The sequence below is a fragment of the Spinacia oleracea genome, chromosome 5 (genome assembly GCF_020520425.1).
Source record: "Spinacia oleracea cultivar Varoflay chromosome 5, BTI_SOV_V1, whole genome shotgun sequence".
Taxonomy (NCBI): domain Eukaryota; kingdom Viridiplantae; phylum Streptophyta; class Magnoliopsida; order Caryophyllales; family Amaranthaceae; genus Spinacia; species Spinacia oleracea.
This window is the reverse complement of record NC_079491.1, coordinates 94510580-94533830: the sequence shown is the minus strand read 5'-3', so window position 1 is coordinate 94533830 and position 23251 is coordinate 94510580. Positions and strand designations below refer to the sequence as shown.

Genomic DNA, 23251 nt, shown 5'->3' with positions numbered 1-23251 from the left:
AAATGGCTTTGTGGGTCTTTCTGAAAACTACAAGTTGTGGATGAGTTCCGATGATAAGGCTGTGAGGATCGAGGCTCGAAATGGGGAGCCGGCTGAGCTTTTGATACCTCGTATTCGGGTTAGATATGAGGGCCGTGATTTTGTCAATCCTCCACCCATGGTATTAAGACTGTGAAAGCTCGTCCTGATCGAAAGCGAAAGGAAATTCCTCCCCGTTACAGTTCTAGGCCTAAGAAGATGCCTAACATGAAGGGGTCTGCCATTGCTAAAAGAAATGCAAGCTCTCGCGGAGATCATTGCCGGAACAATGTATGGGTTAGGAAGGCTCAACCGCCTGTAGAAACAGTGACTTATCTAGTTGATGTTGATAATCCTTCTCCCGCCATTGTCTGTGCCCTTGAGGCTGAGCAGGCTGTAACTGTTCAAATTGGGAATGTTTCTGAAGCCTCGGCATCTTTGGAAGTTAGTATCCAGGAGCCGGTTCTTATGGAGATTGATATAGGGGCAGTGCCGAGACCTGTGGGGGTGGACCCTGCGAACATTTCCCTCTACAAGACTTTATTTGATGATCCGGAAGAACTAGAGTAGTGTAGTTCTTGCTAGGGTGTAGGTGCCCTTCATTTATTTCAGTTGTGTTTGTTTTTTATTCCTAGCACTTTTGTTTTCCTTCTTATTATTTTTTAATAAAGACGTGTTTTATTTTATTTTCATTTTTTTGTTTCTCCCTCTTTTTTTTATATATGTCTAACACCTTTTGCATAATTTATATATGTTTTTTTTTTATCGGACCGAATCCTTGGTTAGGATTGCCTACGTATCTTGTCAGAATCAGGTCGCGCGTAGTTCTAGCTAGAATAAATTCTAGGATGTCGGGTCTTAATAGATATGCCCTGAGGTGGAAACATATTATTTTAATCGGTCAAATGAGTGAAGTATCATTATTTTCGTCTGCTGTTTTTTTTTTGCCGTAAGCCGTGTATAAAAATGAAATTGTTTTTTTTTTGTACGGCTATTTTTTGGTATGCATATCTAGATACGTGCTATACCCCCCAAGTGTTCGTTATTTTTCCGTTATGTGCGGATAAAATGACGAACACTTTCTGGAAAAAGGTTTAGGTAGGCAGAGAGTTTCAACGCCCAGGCTGGGGCGTCAAAGATTTCGGCGCTCAGCACTGGGCGCTGAAAATGTTTTCTGGGCGGTCGTTTTTCGACGCTTTGCTTCACACATTCTTGCACTTATTTCTTTTCTCTTTATTTTATGCTTTTGCTTTTTCACTCGTATTAAAATCAATTTTGAGGCTATTTCGAAGGCTTCTTTGACTGTTAGCGTGAGACGCATTTTTGTCCGGATTAATTTTTTCTATTCGTGACTCGAAACAGTTTTGAGAACGGGGTTAGTGTGTGGAGGATATGAAGATATTTGTATAGGCTTTTGAATGGGCTGAGGTGCGTGTTGATGTCGGGGGCGGTGTTTATTTTTATGAGTTTTTTTCTTGAGAAACATTTGCATGGTTTCTTTTGCTTTCTTTAGGTTGCATGGGTTAGACCCATATGTTTTGGTAATATGATAATGTGGTTCATTTTGGGGTTTGATGAATTTCGATGTCACGATTCAAGACCGAGTGGGCCTTGTTTATTGGGCCTATAATGGGCCGCCTCTTTGCAAGTACGTTTGGTGCTTTTTTAGTGTTAGAAATAAAGTGTTTTAGGAGGAATATTAGGCCTTTATTAATTTGGAAATTTAGGAAAACACACTTAAATAAAATTAACCTATATTCTAAGGGGTCTTAGGACCATCTAAAGCCTTTATTTTTTCTACCAATCTAAAGAACTACTAGGCGCTTTTTACTATGGTGCTCTATATGGCTCAAGCCTTGGGTTTAGTCTCGTAAAACTTTGGTCCTTTACCGGTACACATCTTGAATTCTATTCCTTTTGCGTTGACCCACTGATATGTCTTCACCCATCCGTTCTCGATCTCTTCTAGTGTTGATGCAGGAGAGATTAACCGGGTTGGATCGAAACCTTCATCTTGTAAAGCTAGGGTAGTCATCACAGTCTCGTCCTCCATAGGCCTCGATTCGTTAAACAATGTCCATAGAGCCTGGTTGTCTAATATTTCAGCTGTTTTGGTTTTGGTGAGGTGGGGTACCTCATCCAAAGTGTGGCAGTCATGGAAAATTTCAAATCCGCGTTTTAGCAAGCCATCCTGAACGAAGGGTTCAGGGAAATCACAGCATGGGTGTTCTTCTCCTTCCAGAATGAACATCCTGTTAAGGGTCCTTTGATATGGGGGAAGGAGGGTGGTTTGTTTGGCCTTGTTGAGGCGTATCCTAGACAGGCGGTCAGCAATATCTTCCTCCGTTGGTTCATAGCCTAAGCCAAAGGGAGTAGATTTGTTGGGTAAAGGGTGGAATATGCATTCCTTCTTCCTTATGCCCAATGGGGTTCCCGGGAAATAACCTTGAGCTAACAGCATTGTAGGGACGACTCGGGATGCGTGTGGGTCTAGGAATGCTGGATCACAATCTTCTACCAACTGGATTGCTTCATCCATTTGAAACCCATAAAGGTCGTCTGCAGTTTCGGCCGTTCCAACCATAGTACAATTGACGTCGAGGGGAGGGGCGCGGATTTCCAGTATTACCCCGTTATGGTTAAGTTTAACCATTTGGTGCAAGGTAGAAGCCACACCTCCCAAGTCATGGAGCCAAGGTCGCCCCAAGAGGAGGTTTAAAGTGGGCTTGATGTCGATTATTTGAAACTCTGTGGTGCGTGCCACAGGCCCGGTTTGTATGGTAAGGTTGATTTTTCCCAACACAGGCTTTCGAGAGTTATCATAGGCTCGTACCCCTTGCGTGGAGGTTTGGAAGTCATCGTTTCCTAGCCCCAAGCAATGGGCGGTTCGCAATGGGCAAACGTTAACCGCTGAACCGTTATCTACGAGCGCTAGGGGGATGTTTTGTCCTTTGCATCCGACCACTAGATAGAGGGCTTTATTATGAGCACCCCCCTCCTTTGGCAAATCATTGTCAGTGAAAACTACGGCCTTTTCTCCAGCATCTCTCGTGACGTGGCTAACCAACGAGTCAGGTGTGATATCTGTAGGTACCGAGATGAGGTCAAGTGAGCGGATAAGCTTTTCGCGATGTTCCTTTGAAGTACACATGAGGTTCCAGATGGTAATCTCGGCCTTGGTTCTTTTTAGCTGCTTCAAGAGAGGATTTTCAATGACTTCCGCGACGGTGGTGTGCCGTCTATTCTCAGGAGTTTGTCCTCCCCGTTCCAGTTCTAGGCCTAAGAAGATGCCTAACATGAAGGGGTCTGCCATTGCTAAAAGAAATGCAAGCTCTCGCGGAGATCGTCGCCGGAACAATGTATAGGTTAGGAAGGCTCAGCCACCTGTAGAAACAGTGACTAATCTAGTTGATGTTGATAATCCTTCTCCCACCATTGCCGGTGCCCTTGAGGCTGAGCAGGCTGTAACTAAGAATGTTTCTGAAGTCTTGGCATCTTTGGGAGTTAGTGTCCAGAAGCCAGTTCTTATGGAGATTGATATAGGGGCAATGCAGAAGACTGTGGGGGTGGATCCTGCGAACCTTGCCCTCTACAAGACTTTATTTGATGATCCGGAAGAACTAGAATAGTGTAGTTCCTGCTAGGGTGTAGGTGCCCTTTGTTTATTCCAGTTGTGTTTGTTTTTCCTTCTTAGCACTTTTGTTTTCCTTATCATTTTTTTTTAATAAAGGCGTATTTTATTTTTATTTTCGTTTTTTGCATCTCCTCCTTTTTTATATATGTGTCTAACACTTTTTGCACAATGTATATATTTTTTACTTGTGTGGACCGAATCCATAAATAGGATTGCCTACGTATCTTTGTTAGAATCAGGTCGCGCGTAGTTCTTGCTAGAATAAATTCAAGAATGCCGGATTTAAATAGATATGCCCTGAGGTGGAAACTTATTATTTAATTGGTCAAATGATTGAAGTATTATCATTATTTTCGTCTGCTGGTTTTTTTGCCGTAAACCGCGTATAAAAATTAAATTCTATGTTTTTTTTTATACGGTAAATTCTATGTTTTTCTTTTGTACGGCTATTTTTTGTACGCATATCTGAATACGTGCTGTACCCCCCAAGTGTTCGTTATTTTTCCCTTATGCGCGGATAAAATGACGAGCACTTTCTGGAAAAAAGTTAGCCAGCCAGAGAGTTTCAACGCCCAGGGTGGGGCGTCAAAGATTTCGGCCCCCAGCCCTGGGCGCTGAAAATACTTCTGGGCGGTCTTTTGACGGTTTGCTTCACATGTTCTAGCATTTATTTCTTTTTGTTTTGTGCTTTACTTTTTTTACTTGTATTAAGATCAATTTTGAGGCTATTTCGGAGGCTTTTTTTTACTGCTAGCGTGAGACGCATTTTTGTCCGGATTAATTTTTTCTATTTGTGACTCGGAACGGTTTTGAGAATGAGGTTAGTGTGTGGAAGATATGAAGATTTTTATATAGGCTTTTGAGTGGGCTGAGGTGCGTGTCGATGCGGGGGGCGGTGTCTATTCTTTTATGAGTTTTTTCTTGAGCAACATTTGTATTGTTTGAATTTGATTTCCTTTTGATTTCTTTGGTTTGCATGGGTTAGACCCTCATGTTTTGGTAATATGATAATGTGGTTCTCTTTTGGGGTGTGATGGATTTCGATGTCACGATTCAAGACCGAGTGGGCCTTGTTTATTGGGCCTAGAGTGGGCCGCCTCTTTGCAAGTACGTTTGGTGCTCATTTAGTGTTAGAAAAAAAGTTTTTAGGAGGAATATTACGCCTTTATTAATTCGGAAAGTAAGGAAAACACACTGAAATAAAATTAACCTATATTCTAAGGGGTCTTAGGACCATCTAAAGCCTTAATTTTTTCTACCAATCTAAAGAACTACTAGGCGCTTTTTACTATGGTGCTCTATATGGCTCAAGCCTTGGGTTTAGTCTCGTAAAACTTTGGTCTTTCACCGGTACTCATCTTGAATTCTATTCCTTTTTCTTTGACCCACTGATATGTCTTCACCCATCTGTTCTCGATCTCTTCTAGTGTTGATGCAGGAGAGATTAACCGGGTTGGATCGAAACCTTTATCTGTAAAGCTAGGGTAGTCATCACAGTCTCGTCCTCCATAGGCCTCGATTCGTTAAACAATGTCCATAGAGCCTGGTTGTCCAATATTTCACCTGTTTTGGTCTTGGTGAGGTGGGGTGCCTCATCCAAGGTGTGGCAGTCATGGAAAATTTCAAATCCGGGTTTTAGCAAGCCATCCTGAACGAAGGGTTCATGGAAATTACAGCATGGGTGTTCTTCTCCTTCCCGAATGAAAATCCCGTTAAGGGTCCTTTGATATGGGGGAAGTAGGGTGGTTTGTTTGGCCTTGTTGAGGCGTAGCCCAGACAGGCGGTCAGCAATATCTTCCCCCGTTCGTTCATAGCCTAAGCCAAAAGGAGTAGATTTGTTGGGTAAAGGATGGAATGTGCATTCCTTCTTCCTTATGCCCAATGGGGTTCCTGGGAAATAACCTTGAGCTAACAGCATTCTAGGGACGACTCAGGATGCGCGCGGGTCTAGGAATGCTGGATCATAATCTTCGACGAACTGGATTGCTTCATCCATTTGAAACCCGTAAAGGTCGTCTGCAGTTTCGGCCGTTCCAACCACAGTACAATTAACGTCGAGGTGAGGGGCGCGGATTTCCAGTATTACCCCGTTATGGTTAAGTTTAACCATTTGGTGCAAGGTAGAAGCCACACCTCCCAAGTCATGGAGCCAAGGTCGCCCCAAGAGGAGTTTGAAAGTGGGCTTGATGTCGATTATTTGAAACTCTATGGTGCGTGCCACAGGCCCAATTTGTACGGTAAGGTTGATTTTTCCCAACACAGGCCTTCGAGAGTTATCATAGGCTCGTACCCCTTGCGTGGAGGTTTGGAAGTCATCGTTTCCTAGCCCCAAGCAATGGGCGGTTCGCAATGGGCAAACGTTAACCGCTAAACCGTTATCTACGAGCGCTAGGGGGATGTTTTGTCCTTTGCATCCGACCACTAGATAGAGGGTTTTATTATGAGCACCCCCCTCCTTGGGCAAGTCTTTGTCAGTGAAAACTATGGCCTTTTCTCTAGCATCTCTCTTGACGTGGCTAACCAATGAGTCAGGTGTGATATATGTAGGTACCGAGAAGAGGTCAAGTGAGCGGATAAGCTTTTCGCGATGTTCCTTTGAAGTACACATGAGGTCCCAGATGGTAATCTCGGCCTTGGTTCTTTTTAGCTGCTTCAAGAGAGGATTTTCAATGACTTCCGCGATGGTGGTGCGCCGTCCATTCTCAGGAGTTAGTTTGACCGGGATATCCTTCCGGATCGGGTGAGATTGTCAACTTCGGGTTCCTGAGGGGTGGTGTCAATGAGAGCATACCCGGGCCAAGTTTCAGTAAAGAGGTCCTGGCCCGAGACTTGAGACAGGTAGATATCTTCATCATCATCATCCCACACACCGCACACTTCTCTCTCGATTCGATCCATAGGGACAACAGCGAGTGGTGCATCTTGAGGTGTAATATACACCGTAGGGTCGAAGTTCTCATTTTCTGGTTGGTCGAGAGAGAGGTGACAAGAGCCGAGTGGGCTTTTGTTGTTGTTGGGTTTGCCAACGTTAGGGAGCGGTATCACTTCATCCTCTATCATGTCCTGGATCGTATGTTTTAGGCCCCAGCAGTTTTCAGTGTCATGCCCATTTCCTTGATGGAATTTGCAGTAAGTACCTTCGACCCAATATTTGTTCTTGACAGGAGGGTCAAGGGTGGGGCCTATAGGCCTTTACTTTCCTTGATTGGTTAGTCTTTCAAAGTCTTGTACCAAAGTCGACCCGAGTGGGGCAAACTTTCGGTCTCGGACCCATCTTCTAGGGTTTCTTCGGGCGGGAGTCTCCTCTACGGCATGGACTTCTTGGGCTTGGGATGTGTTACCCCTGTTGTAGGCGTTGCTTTTGTATGCGGGTTTACTTTGTATTGTTTTTGCGAGGTCATCCTCGATCTTTATTCCCACATCATAAACTCTTTTGAAAGTGTCAAGTCCCAGGTACCTAAGGTGTTGTCTGTAAGCCGGGTCCAGGTTGTCAATGAATTTTTGGACCAATTCTGTTTCGGGAGGCCTATTGATTAGTTGGGCCGCCTGGTCCCTCCATCTAGCAAAGTAGGTTGTGAAACCTTCATTTTTCTTTTGGAAGAGAACTTCCAGCTCGCGCATGGTGACTTGAAAATCCATGTTCGACGAGTATTGCTTGATGAAGACATTGACAAAGTCTTCCCAAGTGGGGAAGATCTTAGGGTCCTGGTGGTAGTACCATTTGAGCGGCACAGGTTCCAAGGACAAAGGAAAGGCAGGTAAATACATGGACTTGTCCACGCCTTTCAAGTTCATAGCATTCACAAAGCTCAATAGATGATCATGGGGATTGTCCGTGGCTTTAAACTTTGGTAAGTCAGACGAATTAAACTTTTCTGGTAGTTTCCCAGGAAAAGGTTCAGGATCAAGGGAGAAGTACTTGCTCCCCATGGTTTGCTGTAGGACCATTTTTTCAATCCTCTTCTCGTTATCGAGGTCATTTTTGGCTTGTGCAGCCGCTAAGGCTTCATTTTCCATTTTCAGTTGGCCCATGAGTTGGGTCATTTGGGCCATCTGGTCTCGCAATTCTTCGATGGACATGTTTGAGGGTGCGAATCGAGGTTGGGGAAGCGGAGATCCTTGAAATGAGGGATGGCGGACAGAGCTTGGAGTCACTAAACCTGGTGTTGGCGATGTATCTTCGAGACGCACTAACCTTTGATTTCCCAGTCAGCATGAAGTGGCAGGACCAGTCCTATGCATAAGATAAGCTAAAGTTTAGGCCCCAAAGTTTCAAGCATTACTTAGTCTAGACTTTGACTCTCTCTATTGGTTTCTTCTCTCTTTCTTTCGTTGGTACACTTTTGGTTCTTTCTTTTGGTCATTCTTTGGATTTTCGAAACACTTGCCCATTGTGACATTCATAGTTATTGGCATGTTCGGTTTTGGTGCCGATCATTGTCGTCGTAGGAGGCCTAACAACGACTCGAAGAGTTATTTATATATTTTTAGTCGCTTTAAGAATCGAGTGCTTTTCATATGCCCTTGCAGCAATTTTTTACGAATGGTTTTTTTTGCTACATATTTTTTTGCGCGGGCGGAGAGGCTGCTGCGCCTGACAAAAAGTCCAGGCAGCAACTTCAGCGCCCAGCGTAGGGCGTGAGAAATTATGGCGCCCAGCCAGGGGCGTTGAAAATGCGTCCTTGGCTGGTTCTCGTTTTCTGTTTACGTCTACTTTTGTTTTTGCGACTTTAATTTTGCGTGCTTCCCTTATAACGTCTTTTACGCGTTGTGTTGCGTTTGTGGGATTCGTTACAGGCCATCCCGAGCATCACTTATTTTTGTGGCGATCGTTCGGGTTTGCGGAACACGTATTTTGGTATAACTCTTTGGCCAATTGGTTTGTGAATGTATGGGAAATTTTTTAAGGTCGTTGGTTTTCTAGGATGGTTTGTCACACACAATCACATATTTCGCTACACATAACTAACATTACATCATGAGGCAATAATAATATGTCATGTAGTTTATGATAGGCTTCTATGGGTAGAATTTGCGCCTGGCTTGGTACCGCTTCTATCGCCCAAGAGGCCAATCACGATGTAAGCCAAGGGGGCATGCACCAATGAGAGGGACCTAATGGGCGAGCGATTGGGTTTGGGACGGGTGTACTACTAGCGAAAGTGCCGAGTGGACAACATTCGAAGCGTATGCACCCCCCGGTTGGCGATGGGTATCCTTAGTCCCAACTCCCGAGATGAAACATCCAAGGGAGCCAAGATTCGTTATGCGGTTCTGTCCGTTCACATTAATATGCTGATTTTCAGGTCGTCCCAACTTGATGGGGAAATAAGCGCGGGGTAGGATCGTTTCACCCTTCGGCTATTTTGATTACCTACGAGCACGAGTATTTCCTTCACTGTCCCTAGTGGAGTCGCCACTGTGAGGGGGTCGAAAAAGCACGAGGCTAATGCGTGACCTTGTCCCTCGTGGGTGTGACGTTTCTTTTTGTCAAATGAAGTGTAATTGGATTTCCTGTGAGTTTACACCCAATTGACTAGTAATATAGGAGTCGCCATTCAGTTTTTAACGACAATGAGAAAAACTGACAAAACCCGGTTATCGTGACATAAAGGAAGTGCAATTATGTTTGACCACGACGGCCGTAGGTTCCCTTGTTATCCCTGGTGTGGGCATCTCTCAACATACACCCGCAAGGTAGAGATTGAGGGTTCGGGGGACTGTAACTACCGAGAGGAGTACTCGCTCTTCGATAACTCCAGAGGCAGGATATCCTTACTAGCTCAGCATAAATAATTGAAGGGACATGCGTTAACTATTAAACTAATCTGAGTTGATTTTAACAATATGCAACATATAGTACTAGATCGAACGCGATTATCTGATTTAGATTGTTTTAAGGGACCTAGCATGATAATCCAATTTCCCAATATATTATCTTTATTAGGCGTGATAGAACAATTAGATTTAATTAGTTTAACAATTCATAAAAGGGCGAGGAAAGCAATTAAACCATGGAAGAGGGACACATTACGACGCACCCTTGAGAGGTGTGTCACAGTTCTCAGAAAACTAACCACTTTGACTTTGCTATTTCTCCTTTTATTTAACGAATCTCAAATTATAGGACAGGATACGTTCTGTTCCATTTTTGCAGCGTGAGGCTTAGGCTTAGGGGTTTAGAGTCAATACTCAGAATAATAATTGTGTGTTGTGTCTTTTTCACGTCGAACTTAGGGTCCTATTTATAGAAAAAAGTTCGTGGAAAGATAGAATTGTAGAACTCTAATCCACGAGGAATTAGGAAAGATCACGTCCCAGGTAATTTCAGCGCCCAGGGCTGGGCGCCGAAGATTTCGGCGCACAGAGCCAGGCGTTGAAAATAGGGTCTGGGCCGTTTCTTTGTCAGATTCGGACTCTTAGAATCCGGAGTGTATGAGACTTTAATCGAGTCTTTTAGTGCGTATTAATTTTATGATAGAATGCATCTTGGCCCGTTACGAACTCTAGGCTCGTTAGGATTTTAATTAATACGTAACTCTTATTTTCGAATCGTATTAGGAATAGGATTCTCTCGCAATTTCTATCTCATTTAGGATTTATGTTGGAGTGCAACACCTAATTCTGACAGGTTTCTATCTTTTATGACTTGCCACTTTTAACAACTACCCATTACGACAGTTACTATTTTTAGAAGGTTTCCATAAATAACAGGTTTCTATAAATAGCAGGTTTCGGGTGAAATGAAAAGGGGAATTGAGATTCGTTATTTTATAGAAGATGCGTTGCCAAGTGGAGATTTATGTTCTCATCATCAAACCTTCCCTTTCGGGAATGGGGACAAAAGTAGGTGTCTACACTAGTCATCTTGCATTCTAGTCGTCTAGCGTTTTCTATGCATCCACCTTTATAGAAAACTTTCGTCCAGGGACCTTTTTCAACTTTTGACATTCAAGTTCACTTGATAGACATTTCTTAGTCACATGATTGGTCCTGACAGTCTATCTTCAATATATCGTCAATTTAAAGGGACTCATCATTTAATAAACCACAAATTAAATGGAAAATGAATTCTATTCATTTATATGAATGGTTAACCAATAACGTTTGACAAAGTATTAAACTCTAAAACTTTAAAACATTAAATAAGGACATCAAAGCCATTCTCCAACATGCTTGATTCCCATAGCTGCAGTGTGCGAGTTGTGCTTCCCTTCACTAGTACATAATTGAGTTTATGTAACACCTGAAAAGTGTTACATAAAGTGGTAAAAGTGTTATTATAGAAAATAGGTAACACTTTAGTGGGTGATACATCCGCCCATACCCTAATGTCTTATGTATCACTTTGGGTAACGTATGATAACACTTTTAAAAGTGTTACTATAAACCCTCTTATGTAACACTTTTTAATATCATTAGCATCATTTTTAAAGTGTTACGTGTTACTTCTTACGTAACACTTACTTATCTTTAGTAACATTGTCCTATCATATAGTAACACTTTATCCGACATTATGTATCACTTTTGTGATCTAATGTAACACCTTGTTAATTATTAGATAACATTTTTCAATCATCTTTTGACATATAGTAACACTTTATTCGACATTATGTAGCACTTTTTATAAATTTATGTAACACCTTGTTAATTAATAGGTAACATTTTTCTTTTAAAAATCATAATTATTATTATTGTTATTATTATCGCTGCTACTCTTATTATTATTATTATTATTATTATTATTATTATTATTATTTCTTATCCAAATTATTAAATATTTTTTTTAACTATAAATTAATATTAACATGTACAACACCAGTCACAAATACGAAATTAACATATGATAAACAATAATTTAAATTGATATAATTTCATAATTATGTACAAAATCATCCACAAACTCCAAAACAGAGAAACAAAAACCTATAATCCTACCAACATAGAAACTGCAAAACAGTCACCTCAGGTCAACAATGACCAGAACTGAAACGGGTAAGCACGACAAAAAATGCAACAACATACAGTACTTCCCACTGGATTGAAACAACACGCATGAAGCTCCTTCTGGAAACTCAACAACGGCAACGAAAACGAGCAATCAAAATACGGTAGACTCTAGTCTTCACACAACTGGGAGCACCAAAATAAGCAGGTTTGGCAGAAAATGAGAAACCAACAGTAGACACCAGTTGGCTACTCACCAAACAACAACAGCCAACTAAACAACAGAGATGAACCACTAGCCAACTCCACCAGTAATTCCAAAGTAACACCCACACCACTCCAATGCCTGAATTCGAACAGTACAGAAAAACACATCCACAACACCAAAACTTCATGATCCCTGAATAAACGAATGTGCAATATTAACTACAATGTTTAGATTCATCTTCAAACATGTCCTTTTCTTCACTATCAGACTACTAAGATTTGTTATCCTCAGATCTATCTTTCGATTTTGTTCTCCTTCATTTCCTTATCAGTAGGACCTATCATCGGTCCCTAGACTAGTATTTTCCTTCTTTTTTAGATGCATCACCTGCCTTCTTTTGACTCTACATCCATGAAATACAAAAAAGAGGAGACATGTTAACTAATTATAATTCAGAAATGTGAACCATGTACCTAGCTTTTTAGAGCCAGACGTCAAGTTTACACTCCATGTCCTCATCTCATTGTTATCCTCTTCACTTGAGTGATTTAGTTCACCCTCTACACCAGGTATATATTCGTTTGTTTTGAGCTCTTCGTCATTTGACTTACTTGGTAAGCCATTGATTTAACCACCAATTCCTTCATTTTGGATCTATTATCTTCTATCCTCTTTGCCTTACATAATTGGACATCTTCACCTCGACACCTACAAACAAATATATTAAACATGTCAAACAAAAGATATTTCTATAAAACGGAAGAAATAAGTAGCAACAGCCATAAAATATTATGGTATAAAATATGACCTAGGTTGTAGCAACAACTTTTAAACAAAACTGTGTGTTCAAGAGTGGATATTCTGCCGTTTGGTGTCTTTAAATGTTATAGAACTGTGTGTTCTAGAGTGGATATTCTGCTCCAGTAGCTGCTAGCTAGGAAGCACGTATGAAAGACAATGGAGTGAATGACCACTAAAATTCCTCTAATCAGACCCTGCAACTTCAAAACTATTCTGTATAAAAAAGCTAATACAAACCAATTGAGCTGCAAAGAACTACAGTGGAATGGACATTGGTCTATTTCAAAGTCAACCCGTTACTATGATATTCCTGACTATATCTGCCTCTTGTAAACTCAGTGTGCTTAAAAAGTCAGGTAACAAAGATAACCAAAACCAAATGTGTGTCCCGTTGGCAACAGTGAACAACATAAGGGTAATATGATGAGTATCACCCCTTTATTATTTTGTAGAGTTTCAAAAAATTCTCCAAGCTGAAAAAATGTATATAATGTAGAAAACATATTACAAAGTACTAAAGAAGTATGAGTAAAACTTGTACAATTAGAAATTGGATCAGGATCTCTTCCTAAAGGTTTGCTGCTACTTGACCAGTTAAGGTATTCCTTTTAACACTTTCAGACAACTTCTATTTGACTAAAGTTACTTTTAATGGATTTTCTATAACTTGCACGTCTATTGAGGTCATGTTCTGTCTAATTCCCCCTTAGTACAGAGTCATTTTTTTCTTAGCCTTAATAATATTTTGTAACTTCAATATCATAGTCTATATAAATGTTCTCATATGAAAAGAAGAAAAATTTACATAAGCAGGAAATAAAGTGTTCTACTAGTGTCTGCGATGATAAAAGGATTCTTTATTTCGTGTACTACTGGTGTCTACGATAATCAGAAGAAATTCTCTACACCCAATAAATGATATGGAATCAGCAAATATAAAATTTGTAGGTTGGTTCATGCCAGTCTTCTATCTGTTTTGTTAAAAGTAAAGGCATCAACTTTTGACTTTTGCAACCAGCTTTTCAAGAAAAAAACTTATATTTTCAAACTAACTAAAGACAAATATGGTTTTCTTATCTATATTTAGAGAAAACGCGTCATTTCTGCAAAAGCTTTTGCGGGAAATCCTTGCATTTTTTCCTGAACCTGCAAATAAGGGCGGGTGAAAGATTACATTTTATGTGTATTGAATTGATAGCTTTCAAAAATCATGTCAAAACAATCTTTATAACTGAACAAACTGAAGCCAACAAGGCCAACTGCAGATGTTTTAAAGGACGAGCTCATCCCACCACTGGCACCACATGTGTGGTGGTTGATACAGACACAGGTGCCTGTAGTAGGGATATTTACCATTGTCGTTGCCTCAAACCAACCATGATTATTGTATTAGATAACACAGATTAGACGTGCACCAGAGGTACTAGGGGGCCTCTATTATTGCTTGGTTAGATCAAAATAATTCTACCACCAATAAGTCAGTAAGAAAACTAAATCCATGTGAAAATACACTCACTGCCTCCTTGGTAAAAACTGATTTTTAAGGAAGCCCAACTTTATAGAACTATCTAATATGCAACAATCTTCACATATAAAAACAAATTTGAACATACAAGCAGACTTTGCAGATCGAAGGAACATCATACATCAACCTGCTCCAAGAAATAGCAGTTGCAAACCAAACGCACAGACTCACAGTCAGCAACCAGACCAAACCAAAACACACGAACTCACAATCAGCCACCAGACCAAACCAAAACACACAGACTCACAGTCAGCAACCAGACAAAGTGAAACCACAAACTATACTCCTCCTCCTTGAAATATACCAAAAAATGTAGTTTTGAACAAGAACCCATAAATTATAATCCTTCTCGAATACCCAATTCAAGGTGTAGACACTCTAAATACCGAATCAAAAAATCAAAGTAAATAAATTAAACACCATAATCTAGAACGTAACAATTCATACAAATCTTAAAAGTCAAGGATTAAGTAACCAAAAAAATTAAGAACACCCACTACAAATCAGAAAATACCTGAAATTGGAAGCCGAAAAATTCGATAAAACCCGATCAAGACCACGATCGAGGCAACGATTAAGACCACAAAATTAGAAGGGCGAATTTAATGAAACCAGAAATTGGAACCGCGCATTCGATTAAATTTCCCCCTTCCGAGTAACGCAAACCTGGATATCCAATTTCTAGTTATATCGCACTATTAATTTGTTCATCTCCTTCCAATTAACGCAAACAAAAATAATTACAATTGTGAAGAAATGAAACTTCTAAAAGCTTAAATTAGAGAAATAAGAACTACGAGATAATTGAACTTACATACTTTAGGGTTTAAAAAATAGAAGTCGAAGCCCTTATATTCTCGAAGATTATGAGATCAAAAGGTCTTGCGCGCACAAGGTGTACAATAAATTTATTGTACACCAAGATAACTTTTACGCAGTTTTTCGTAACTTTAACCTATTTTTCTGTAACTTTTATATTATAAAATTAAAAAGTTGATAGATAAACATTTTAAAGGGTTAAATGATTAATTTATACATTATTAGTGATTTTGAAGAAATAATTTTTTATTCAAATGAAAAATTTATCATTAAAAAATAGATAACTTTTACATATATAAATGTAACTTTAAAGCATTTTAAGTCAACTTTTACTTCGGTGTACAATATTTATTGTACACCCATTGTAAATTAGAATTTGTGTTATGAGATACACTGATGCAATGTTGTTGGAATTATTTATGTATGTAAGATGGATGTTAGGGGAGCTAACTTGATACCTGATATATAAGTCAGTTAGTCTAAAGTAGTTATATAGGTTGTTAGCAAAGTTAGAGTGGTCTGTTTAGTTTGGTTGTATAAATAAGCTAGATATCATATTGTATGAGTCATTCAAGAAATAAGGAAAAAACTCCTACCTCTCTCTTTAGTCCTCTTTATGATTCTCTCTCTTTCTTTTCTGAATTCCCTGATTTCTCTTCTCCCTCAACTCATCTTCTACATTCTATCACCATCAATCTTCATCACTGAAGAATATCCCGCAGTAGAGCTAGCCTCCTGCATCAGTGGTATCAGAGCCAACCTACTGCAAATTGAGTGATTCGACTCAATTGTAGTCTATCCTTCGATCCAGGAGTCGAAATTCTTGAAGTTCTTGAAGCTGGAAATTAGTTGGGCTAGAAATCTGGTATGAAAACAAGAAGTATAACTGATTATTTACTCAATTTTCCAATCCTTTACACGTTTTTCTGCATTATTATAGCTTGATTTCCTAGATTCTTGAAGTATTTTTCATGCATTCAAAGTGTTTGATAAAATGTCAAGCAGAAACCCAACATGAATTTAGCCAAAATCAGCTACAATAATCTTCCAAGATCGTTTCCTCTTCACAGTGATCACTAAACCAAACTCAATTTCTGAATTTGGAGCCCAATTTCTGTATACCCAATTTCTGCAAGTCCAAACTACAATTCAAGATTATGGGGAAAATTGAAGAAACATGTGATAAGATTCTACACATTCTTGTTCAGATGAAGGAATTAACAGCATCAAGAAGAGGTGTTGAATCTGTGCAATCTTCTACAGTTTTTGAGATCAATTCCACTGGGTCTCATGGTATGTACCTAACCCTGTTTTTCCAAAATTTTATGGGTCTCATACTAGGACATGGATAAAGAATTGTAACAAGTATTTCACTCTTAATGATATTCTTGAAGATGGTGTTAAAGTGGAATTAGCTTCTCAAAACATGTTTGATAAGGCTAAAAAATGGTCTGATTCGTACTTGTTTGGGAGGAAGTCTTACATTGATTTGACATACTTCTTTCTTGATGTGTCTGCAAAATTTAGAAATGATGCATCTATAAAAGTGGAAGACTGGAATAGTCATATACCCAAACAAGAATTATTAGTTGAATCAAAGATAGAATTTCATGGTTGTGATAATGGGTTACTAGTAACCAAGTCTGGAGGTTTTAGTTATGAACCTGTTTCCAATGTTGATAGTCAGTCATGCAAGGCTCTTTCCGTTGAAAATTCGTGTAGTTACTTGAATTCAAGCTCTTGTGTTGTTGCTTCCATGGTGGATGAAGAGCAAGAGGAAGCAGTTGAATGTGTTGGGCTGCTAGAAGAACAATTGAAATGTTCTCCGGTATCACATTCTCCTCTAGTAGAAGCTGTCACCTCATCTACAAACATAGAACAACTAATTCTTCCAACACCATCAACTGAAAATAACCAACTGATCACAACCGAAATCAAGCCAGAACAGTCTGTCAGTTTTCATGATTCTGAGTATGTTTCAGCTAATGTTAGAGTTAATGTTGAGATGAAGATGGTTGCCAAACTATTTGGTGATCTTCCTGTTAAGTTCCTAAGCTTAGCACATGTAGGATCTGCTGCTAGACATATGTTGGTTGATCTAAAAGAAGAGAAAGCCTCTGCACTGTATTTTGATACAAGCTTTGAGAAAACATTCAAAAGTGATGATATATCTTCAGTATTTCATTATGAACTACTTGCTGAAAAAGGTGGGGCTGACTTCCTATATGACAGATGAAGGGAAGGGAAAAATATTATGCAGTGATTTTGATGGCATTCTGCTTGAAGATAAACTAACCAACCGGCCAGAAACTAACAAAGAAGAAGTTGGAATGTCTAAATCATATGTTACATCAACTCGATGTTTCAATGATCAATTTGGAAAAACAATTGCTGATGAAAGGCATGGAATTTCTACCAGACCACTTCCTAAGCCACCTCCTTTACATTCTCCACCATGCTTGATGCTTGAAAAGTGCTTCCACTTGACTTGAGGACAAGTCTATCATAAGGAGGGAGGAATGTTAGGGGAGCTAACTTGATACCTGATATATAAGTCAGTTAGTCTAAAGTAGTTATATAGGTTGTTAGCAAAGTTAGAGTGGTCTGTTTAGTTTGGTTGTATAAATAGGCTAGATATCAGATTGTATGAGTCATTCAAGAAATAAGGAAAAAACTCCTACTTCTCTCTTTAGTCCTCTCTGTGATTCTCTCTCTTTCTTTTCTGAATTCCCTCATTTCTCTTCTCCCTAAACTCATCTTCTACATTCTATCACCATCAATCTTCATCACTGAAGAATATCCCGCAGTAGAGCTAGCCTCCTGCATCAATGGAGGACGAAAGATGGAAGAAACAAAGAGATAGAGGTGGTGGATGGAGGATGGAGGATGGAGATGTCTATTATGTTTTGAGATGTTTCGAGGCAATTTGTCCATCTTTTCTTTTTTTCTTTTTCTTTTATGTAGGAAGAAAAAACTAATAAAGGTGGGCCTAGGCCCAAGCTTCCCTAATTTCTCGATGTACACACAAAACTTAATCTGTATAAAAAACGTGGTCAACAAATGTTAGTTAATTAATTTGGTACTCCCTATAATATTTTAAAGTGTAATAAATGAGTGTTACGTGTTGTGGGATCTTTTACGGTGCTGACGTGGCACGCGTTCCTCGGAGGTATCAAGTATGACCTGGCACGAACTTCTGGAAACCTGCAAAACAAGAATATTCCCGTAGGAATATTCCCTCCATGCTTAAGTAAGTATAGGCTAGAGAGATAAGTAATTAGTAGAGAGAAGGTAGAGCAAAGATAGTTCTTGGTTGGTGGGAATGAATTGATTGCTTTTACCTTGGGATCTGAGCTATTTATAGTTCTAGGGTTTCTTGGGAACTGATCCCTCAACCCTAGCTGTGGGGTGCGTGCCCCTTGGGGATTTAGGACACGTGTCATTTGGCCAACAATGATGAGCCTTTTGCAAATTGGACCTGGCTTCCCAGAGAAGATGGGCTTTCCATAATGAGGCCGTGCTCTTATTTCGTTTAGATACCAAGGTTTGAGCCTACTTCCTAGACTTGGTGCCAGCTGGCCTGTATTGGTCATTGTGGCTTCTTTGGGCCTTATTCAAGCCCACATCATTTGCCCCTCACGAGGAGTGAAAACATACGTTAGTTTTCACTGCTCTTGGAGTGTTCAATGGGATCACGACGCGTGGCAGGGGTAATCATTTCTTACCCCTCTATAAATAAGTGGCCATTTTGAGTGACTTTCCCCCTCATTTCTAGCGATTATTTGAGAGATATAAGAGGAGGCGATTTCCGGCGTCTTTACATCCACCGAAGTTCACTGTAGCGCCGCCACAATCTTCAAAGCCTTGTTCTTGCAGTTCTTCATCAAAGTTCTTCACAAACTCCCTTGGATCTAATAGGTAATGCTTTCTTTTGGGAACATTTGTTTGTTGATTTTGATCCTTCCCACTTCTCTTTTCTTAACTATGCAAGGGGTACGTCAAACTGAGGGCGTCAACCTGTCCTTTTGACGCCTTCTCTTTTCGAGTAATGCCCCGTGTCTTGAGCCAAGTCTTCAGCCTATGCAGGATTTCATGGCACGAATAGAGGACGAAGAGCAATTCGAAGGGGAATCTTCTACTCCCATAGAGGAGGATGTCCCTGAGCGCGCCGATGTCGCGCCGACGAGCCATCAGGTGGGGAGGAAGGTCACTTTCACCCCAGTGCAATATTCCCCCTTCAGCCGTGGCTGAACTTCCTCACCCTCAAGGGGAAGGACTATGGGAGGTCTCTGAATCTAGGCTCGGAATATAAGTTTCGTATGCCGGCTGGTATAGACTGCACCAGCTTTGGACTGGTGGAAGGGGAATTCGCCGTGTACGGCTCTTTTCTGAAGCTTGGTATGAGATTCCCCCCTCACCCCTTTGTGGTGGAGTTGCTGGACGGCTTCAACATTGGCCTGAACCAAATGTCCCCCGACTCTTGGGCGGGTGTGTTCGGCTATATCGCTCGTTGTGAGCTCGACGGTATCACTCTCTCCTTCCCGGCGTTCCTAAGGATTGCCTCCATGTCCCTAGTTTCAAAAGCCGCCGCGGGTTGGCTAATTCTTACTTACAAGGGAGCTTATCGGACGGTGATGGGCAAGGCGTCCAAATGGCATCACTGGAGGAAAAAGCGGGTGGTTATCAAAACCACAAATTTGGAGATGTGCGAGCGGATGATACGTTGGAACGTCAAGCCCAACTTGGTTGGAAAGGGCAGCTCTTTCCCTGCGGTCTCCACCGCTCTCTGGGAACGGATCTCGTCTTTGTTCAAGGCCAAGCCGCTCATAGTTAAGGACAAGACGACCTACATACCCGAGGGGTGGTTGCCTCATCTGGATCAACTGGGCGATCCCGTTTTCCTCTCGGCTGTGGGCTTGTGTCCGTATATGCCGAGAGGTAATGTATCTATACTTCCAATCTTTCACTGTTTCATCAAAACTATACTAATGTCTTTATTTTTTTTTTCAGACGAGGCCATGGATAAGCTAGACGATGCCTCCAAAGGCCAAGTGGATATGCCGTCCTGGCCGGCAAAGGTACTTGACGCCAGCACCTATAAGGCTTGGCAGCGTCAGCAGGCGGCCGAGCAAGCCGTCCCAGAGCAGATGGCTCCCCCTCCTGCTTAGGAGAAGGTATTGATCAGGCCTTCCTATGTAATTCCCTTTATTGTTTGCAACTTATATGTTCTCATTTCTTCAGAAGGCGAGGAAGGCGGCCACGGACACGGCACCTTCTTCTAAGCGCAGGGATGGCGGCACAGGAAAACCCGTCTTCAAGTCAACGGCTTCGAAGGCTCCTAAGGTGTTTGCCGTCCCCAAGGCTTCATCCCCTTCTCCTAGCTTCCGGAAAGCTGGAGCGACGGCCGATCCTCTTGCGGGGATTCCTGAAGCCGTCCGCCGGAATATTCCTCTGAAGGCGGCGGAAAGAGCTAGGAATTCTGGGGGTAAGTTTTACTCCAACATCGTAACCACCTTCCGTTCCTCGTCTAGCAGTTCTATAGTCTCTCCCAAGGATTCTAAGGCCGTTGTTTTTCCCAAAGAAATTCCCGACCCTCGGAAAGACATTGATGCTGAATTGGATCAGATCCCTTCTTCAGGCGGGTTCAACTCTCATGACCGAAGGAGGATAATGACGTTGATGCGCAATGCCGTTCCTCCCAAGTATGCTGAGACTCTTCCCGAGGCGGCCGAGAATATGCTTGCCGCTATGCAGTCCTCGGCACTGGATGTGAGTTTCATTATGCCTTTACTATTTACATATTCTTGTTTCTCTTGTGTTTTACTCTTGCAGTTTTTGTGCAGATGTTCATTCTACTGGACTCGCTGAAGAAGTGGCGCACTACTTTGGTGCATGAAGAGGCTCGACACCGTCTTCTGGCCAGTCAGTGTGGCGATCAGCATTTTGCTGAGCTGGAGAAACTTCTCTTTGACAGGCAGGAGGAGATTGACGCTGTGACCACCGCCCTGGCTTCCCAAAATGCTGAGAACGCGGCTCGTCTCTTGCAAATTGATCAGAAATTTTCTGAAATGGAGGACATTTCTAAGAAAATCAAGGAGGAGGAAGTTGAGTTTTCTCGTCTTGAGACTCAGTTTAAGGAGTTGGAGGTCCAGCTGGAGGCGGCTCAAGGAGGTTGCTTCGTCAAAGAGTGTTCTCGACCAGTCGGCCATGCTAGGTGAGAAATCAACCCGAAGGGGCATGGAGCTTGCATGGAATGCTGAATTTGCCAATGAATGTCCCTTCAGCTGGTTCGAGAAGTTCCTTACCTATCAGATTGAGGTGGAGAAGGCTCAGAAGGAAGGACACACTCCTCCTGAGTTTGTTCCCAGCGAGGATGGGGAATGAGAGCTCCTAAGCGTCATGTATTTATTTTGAACTTTGTTTTTGTGACGCCTTGCTTAGTGGCATTGTGCATAATTTTTTTAATTATTACTAATTTGTTGGAATGACATGGCGTCTCTTGAACGTCCTATTGCTTTTTAGCTTTTGTCATCTGTTTTTGTGATTGATTCTACGATTATGTCTGACGCCTCTGAATTGAGACGTCAGATGCCTGCCCTGGTCTTTTTGCCGAGGTCTTTAGCTACTTTATATAGTTATGTTTAGAAATGTGTGACCCCTGTGTTCTAGGTGATCGGCCTAGTGAGGGTGCTAATCTGGGCCACTTCTTAGGCCTTTAAACGACTAGTCTTTATTTCTTGGGAGAACATTAGTTTGCATTTCTCCAAGGAATTTGATAACATATTTGTCATAAAGATTTCCCAGCAAGGCCGGCTTGCAGGGAATTTTTCATTTAATGTTTAAAGCATGCTACATGGTGCGTCTAGGTTCTGGACGTCTTTACAAAACATATAATCAAGATAACATAAGTGTTAATCTAAAAAAAGTACTTCTTGAGGTTATCCGCATTCCATGTACGCAAGATCGGACGTCCCTGCATGTCTTGGATCTGGTATGTTCCGTCTCGAACCTCCTCGTAAATCTCATATGGACCTTCCCAAGTAGGAGTGAGTTTCTCTTGTTCATTGGCGCGTCCGACGGCTTCCATTTTTCTAAGCACAAAATCTTCGACTTTTAGTATTCTTCTAGAAACCCTTTTGTTTTACTCCCTCGTCATTCGAAGTTTGTATAGCTGCTGTCGTGGAGCCGCGTTTCCTCTTGTTTCTGGTAAGAAATCCAAGGCCACCTTCATCATTTCCCAATTGGCATCTTCATTAAACAACATGACGCGCAGAGTTGGTTCCCACATTTCAATGGGTAGGACGGCTTCAGCCCCATAAGCTAACAAGAATGGTGTTTCTCCCGTGGAAGTTTTTGCCGTGGTCCGTATAGACCATAAAACATTGGGTAACTCGTCGGCCCATAAGCCCTTTGCCTCATCAAACTTCTTCTTCATCCCTTCAGAGATGATTTTGTTGAATGCTTCTACTTGTCCGTTAGCTTGGGGGCGTCCTACTGATGCAAAACATGCTGTGATACCATGGTCAGCCAACCAATCTTCCAATTTGGGCGTCTTGAATTGTGGCCCGTTGTCGAAGACAATAGATTGAGGCACGCCAAATCTTGTGATGATGTTTTTCCAGATGAATGCTCTCACATCTTGTGCCTTAGTGTTTTTTAAAGCTTCAGCTTCTACCCATTTAGTGAAATAGTCGACGACAACTATTACATAACGCAATCCTCCTGGTGCCGTCGTATAGGGACCTAATAAGTCCACCCCCCATTTGGCAAATGGTATAGGGCTGGTGATTGGCGTCAGTTTCTGCACCGGCCGTCGAATTAGGTGAGCAAACCGTTGGCATTTATCACACCGCTTTACCAAGTTGAGAGCGTCTTCTTTGAGAGTGGGCCAATAGTATCCGGTTCTTAGGGCTTTTTCTGCCAGGGCCCTCCCTCCTATGTGAGAGCTGCATAATCCCCGATGAAGATCTTCCAGTACTTCATGCCCCTTCTCGGGGGTTACGCAGCGAAGAAGAGGCCGTGAGAAGGCTTTTTTGTATAGAGTCCCGTTCCATATCTCGAACCAGGTGCATTTCTTTTGTAATCATTCTGCCTGCTTGGGATCATCAGGGAGTACTCCCATTCATTTTGAAGTTGACAATATCATCCATCCAGGTGGCTGTTCGGTCTAAGATGTCTGTTCTCGAGGCGTCAATGCTTTTGAACTGTTTTACCTCCCAAAACACATGGCGTGGCGTGTCGCAGGATGCTGAGCTTACCAGCTTGGATAAAGCGTTTGCCTTGTTATTTTCAGACCGG

The 23251-nt window shown here is 41.5% G+C and overlaps 1 long non-coding RNA gene across 3 annotated transcripts; it reads right to left on the bottom strand.

Annotated features, from left to right (window-relative positions):
* Positions 1–11495: 11495 nt before the first annotated feature.
* On the bottom strand, positions 11496–15253 carry LOC110795947 (uncharacterized). 3 transcript variants are annotated; one of them, XR_002535485.2, is made up of 3 exons: positions 14649–14965; positions 12617–13755; positions 11496–12516 (listed from the first exon to the last, which is right to left on the bottom strand). It is a non-coding gene; the product is annotated as an uncharacterized lncRNA (long non-coding RNA). The 3 variants fall into 3 exon arrangements; XR_008920755.1 differs by having other exon boundaries at positions 11496–13755; positions 14649–15253; XR_002535484.2 differs by lacking the exon at positions 12617–13755 and having other exon boundaries at positions 14649–15253.
* Between the last annotated feature and the right edge of the window lie 7998 nt (positions 15254–23251).